Source organism: Nelumbo lutea, chromosome 2 (assembly GCF_056320005.1).
Source record: "Nelumbo lutea isolate HS-2025 chromosome 2, American lotus-T2T, whole genome shotgun sequence".
Classification (NCBI taxonomy): Eukaryota; Viridiplantae; Streptophyta; class Magnoliopsida; order Proteales; family Nelumbonaceae; genus Nelumbo; species Nelumbo lutea.
In genome coordinates, this window is record NC_142685.1 from 51,246,587 (window position 1) to 51,251,906 (window position 5,320).

A 5,320-nucleotide genomic window follows, 5' to 3' on the forward strand; every position below is an offset into this window, starting at 1 on the left:
TTTTCAACTTTTTATCCTATGTGATGGTTAATCACAACTAAATATCTTAAACAATAATAAAAAATTATATATTGAATTTTGTATACAATGCCACTATTCTGGTTTCCAAGATAAAATTCAATTATAAATATTAGTTAGGTGATGTTTGGCATTGATGTCATTTTTTGAGAAAATAATGCCATTTAGGCACCACATCAAGAAAAAAAATAGTGTTCCAGATCACACATTGAAAATTGGAAAAGCATGGTTTAGAAATTCAATATTTTTTGAGAAAACAATGTATTATTACCAGTGCAATGGTGTAACATCATTTTAGAAGTTAGATAATATACATCATTATTAAAAATGTTATTGCCAAAATACTAATTACCGAACAAAACCAATGTTATTTTCTCAAAACACGCCTATATGACAGAATGAGTTCCAAACACACAAAAAAAAATACAATTCCACATGTCAAATACCATTTTTATGAGAAAACAGTATATGATGTTGTTTCGAGCACCATGCCAAACACCTACTTGATAAGCGACCATGATACTAAACATAGTCTAAATTGAAACAAAGTTTTTCGAAAAAGAATTTTAAGTTCATTATATACCAACCATTTTTATTGTACAAGTATAACTTTGTCCAATTGTTATAAAATTTATGGTCACTACTCACTACAAATAATCAATTAGTGACTTGGTTTTTGCTCAAATGCATTCCTGACCTCATCCCAGTGGGGTGATTAATTAGATTAGATCTTTTCGTTCAAGTGACTCTTTATTGATTGATGAATAAATATCGGATAAGATCAAAGCGGCTCGTGGATATTAAAATAAACTTTGCCGTGAAAGCCTCCATGCCGCCCACTCTCGGCTCTCGCATATCAATAATTCAATACTGCTGCCGCTAGCCCTCTCCGCCCACATTTGGGCTCGCCTCTTCGTTGGGGACATTTGTCAAACAGTACTAGGACGAAGTCAACTTGGACTGGAGAGACGTCCTAATTCTAGGTGTTAGGTGAAGGAAGGCAATTCCTTTTTTTTTTTTTTATCTCGTTGTCCACAAGTGTAAATTGTCAACGAGAGCCGAAAAAGAGTGGCTTCTTGAGTCACTTTTCTTTGTGGAAAGGGTCTTTTCTGGGTCATTGAAAACAAAGGAGGCTACTCCATCCACCTGCCAGAACATACTTCCACTCACTTACACGATGGAGGGCTCCAACTTCAAAGAAAAAAAAAGAAAGAAAGAAAGGCCACTAATGAATAGTTTATATACACGCTCAACCTCTTACTGACCATACGAAAAAATAATGTATATTAAATAAATAATTGGATGACTAATTAAGTAAAATATTAAAACCCAATTTTGGTTATAGGAATACTAATTTTTTAGAACGTCCAAAAAAAAAACCCATATCAATTAGTTGACGTTAAATAGAGTAATGTTGATCCTTTGTTCTGTTGTAAATAGAAAATAAAGCAAAACTTTAATGAAAAACAATAAAATTATATCTCAAATATTTCAATCTAAAAATTTTCTCTCATTTTATATATTTAAGTAAAAAAGGAGCTTTAAATAATAAAAAAAAAAGAACACTCTTGATTCAAATCAAACTCAGTCAAGAAAAAATCTATGGTCAAGAAAAGGACATGTGGCTCTATAGCACTCAAAATCCACTTCTATCAGATGTCAATTAGAACAAAGGTGTATTGAATAAAATTAGCTAGGCTAACATAAAAATATGTTTAATAAGCTGACATGCCATTTAAGGGCAGTTTGAGCATAAAAATTGCACATATGTTAGTGTGAACAACTTCTATCAGTGAACACTAATGGTGCTCTAACGATGGTGTGCTTTAATTGGTCAAATCCCTTTTGGTATCATATATGCATGTCTTTTCGCCCATCATAGGTTTTTCCATAAGTAGGACTTCTTGTTTTCATTTCAAAGAAAGTGTCATGGAGATGATGCATGATCATGTTGCTTTACATGTCACCAAAGCCATTAGAATTCATCTATCCAGACTTGCAAAATCATCCACTCCACAAATTAAATCCACTTATGTATATAATCGGTTTATTTTCCTTTAGTTATAGAGCTAGTCTCACTTTAATAAGTGAACCTCAACTCTCCAAAATTATCAGTTTAATACCCACCCCTAAGGGTGCGCAGTATGTCAGTTATGTGATGCACATGATGTCACATGTGATTAGTAATATTTCAAAATTTCAAATTTATCCTTTAGAAGTTGTATCCTTGAGACTAAATCACAGTGGTAAAGTGACAATGAATAAAGTCTCAAACCCGCCATTATTTGCATCCATTATCTAAAAAATATCTCTCCAATGGATTTTAACATTTTTTTTTAGCTTTTGTAATTCTCAAATAAATAAACTTATTAAAAAACAAAGAAAAAATTATTCATTAATCATGATGATGCACGATCTAGTCGGTCTTAGTTGCTGGTTATATTGCCTTTGACAGAGCTGAAGATGCCTGAAACAAGGAAGAAAATAGAGACTTCCAGGGAGGAACCCGGTGGGAACACTCCGAAGCTCAAGTTAATGCTCTTGAGAAGGCAAGGAAAAATGATGGATTTCAAGACTAGAAAGCACAAAATATCACATACCTCTTTCTCTAGGGGAGGGAGGCCTTTCATAACCACCTGGTACGCTTACTCCCAAATTTCTGCCAAGTCAGGTATAACCGCCTTTGTGGGGGACAAGCATAACCGCCACTGTCCTTTCTGCCAGGGTCGTCTCTGCCACAACTGAGATGGCGGTGGCAGGTGGCAATGAAAAATGATGGATTTCAAGACCAGAAAGCACCAAATATCACATACCTCTTTCCCTGAGTATGGATCTGTAAGATATGGTTTCACAGTCGCGCGACCTCGAGCTGAGGTGCCAGAGTGGCGCGCGAGGTGAAGTCTTGAGTTCAGATGAGTAGGTCCTACTGTCTCGTAGTGCTGGCATATGGTCCGAACTGACCCGAGGTGGGCCAGTATCGGCCTTGCCCTTCACAAGCTTCGCTGTTAGCCTCGGGATCCTTTAGGGAGAGTTTGGGTTTTGCCTCCTAGGAAGCATGGGTCCCGTTTGGGAAGCTGGGGCCTCCTCTTGGGGAGCTCGAGAGCTCGGGCCTCTCTTTGAAGAGCTCGGGAGCTCGGGAGATCGGGCCTTTCTTTGGGATGGCCGCGCTACGTCATCGTGATGACCTAGCGTTCCTGCCAGGTCATCTCGTCTTCTTCCACGTGTTGCACAGCCAAGGGGTCGGGTCAAATCTACCTCCATCAATTGCCCCCCACTCCCCATGCCTGGGGTCTTGACCCGGCATGGGGAGTTCACGGACTGACGGGTGGATTTGCTCTGTGGCATGCTTAGTCTAGTTCGGAGATTCCCCTATCTGACCCGCTTGTGTTCTTGGCTCAACCAGGGTCAGCGCGGCTCGACCGGAGTCAGCTCGGGTCGCGTACAGCTCATGCACGGACGTCAAGCGATTTATCAACTATCAGACATCAAAAATTCGCGCTAAACTAATTTCACCTCGGGGCTCATGCAGCCGGTTTTCTTGAGAGTCATTGGATGGCTTCGATCTCGACCATTGATGCATGGGTACAACGGCTATAAATAGTGGGGTCTCTGGCCACTTTTCCTTCGCCAAATTTCAACGATCATTCCTTGAGATCATGTCCAAGGTCCCCAGCTCGTGTCACTTTCCTTAGTTTGGTAGCGTTTCTCCTGGTGAGTCCCCTTAGCCTTTTCAATTTCCTTTCCTTTTCCTTTCGCGATGTCTAGTTCAAGTAGCTCGGGTAGCTTAGATAACCTCTTGGATGGGCCTGAGGCGGAGACCTCGGGTCGGGTTGACTCTTTTGACAGCCTTAAGGATGATCCCGAGGTAGGGCCTTCAGGCCAGGCTACCCCGGGTAGTCTAGAGTCCACCTCTCGTCGGGTTCAGATGCCGGACAGGTTCAGACCTTCCACCATGACGTCTGAGAGACTTTGATCCCTTATTCATCAGTTCAACCTGCCTGGGGAGTATGCATATAGCATACCTTTGGGCAACTTCCCTTTGGAGCACGGTCCAGATGAGATTGTGATCTTCCGGGAGCAGCTTATTGCCGGGCTGCGCCTTCCTCTTCATCCTCTAATTGTTGAAGTCTTGAACCACTTCAGAGTCTCAGTCGGTCAACTTCACCCGAACTCAATTCACAACGTCGTCGGGACCATATCCCTCTGCTACGAATATGTCATCCCCTTGGACTTTGAAATTTTTTCTGCTCTTCTCATGCTTAAGAAACAAGCGAGCTACCTTCTCGAGCACAGGCGGGCTTACTACTTGTCACCTCGCCCGGGATTCAAACTTCTTCACAAACTTTTGAACAAAGTTTTGACGTGGAAGCCGGACTACTTCGTGGTCCAAAGTGCTACGGGGTGGCCATTTCCTACTCAATGGAGGGCGGCTGTCTCTGACCCCGGCATCATGTTGGATAAAGACATGGCGGAGACTTTTCAGTCCTGGGCCCAGGTCGGGCTCGAGTGCGAAGAATACCTCTCGGAAGCCAAGCTCATTCCAGCCGATCTGAGTCCGGGTATGCTTCTTTACTTAGTCTCTCTTCCTTTTTTTTTTTTGGTACTGATGTCGAGCTCCTTTTGCAGGTATTATCAAAGCAGAGAAGACCCGTGGTGCCAACTTACTCGCCGGAATGAAGAGAAGGAAGCGGGTCACCAAGAGAGCTCGCATAGAGTCTCCTCGGGCCATGGAGCTCGAAGTCCCGAGCCAGCCTCTGATCATCAACCTGGACTCTCCCAGGGAACCCGAGGCGGTGGGGCCTATCCCCAAGATGACAACAGAGCTCGGCGTTGCGGAGGCTCATGAAGCTGAGACTTTAAAGGCTTTTCGAACCCCAACTGTTTTTTCCAGCTTGGGGAGCCAAAAGGGGGTTGGCAGTGTTGACCCCGAGTTGTGCTCTTCGTAAGAGCAAGAAGGCCGTTTACCTGAGCGAGGTTGTGGAATGGTTCGAGCTCCCTCTCGGTCACATCGGCGCACGTGCAGCATCTCACGTCATGGTGGTAAGTTGTCGAAGTCTTCCCATAGTGCTTTTTTCATTCTCTTACTTTCTTGCCGAACTGACTATTTACTTGGCAAGTGAACTCCTCTATTCACGCCCTGATAATTCAGTCAGAGAGGAACCTGAAGCGGGCACAAGCTACCGAAGAGGCTCTAGGGTCAATTCGGGAGCGGGCATAGACTGCTGAAGAGGCTTTGGGATCAATTCGGGAGCGGGTCCATCACCTTGAGGGTGAAGCTTCAGCTCAGAAGAGCGAACTAGAG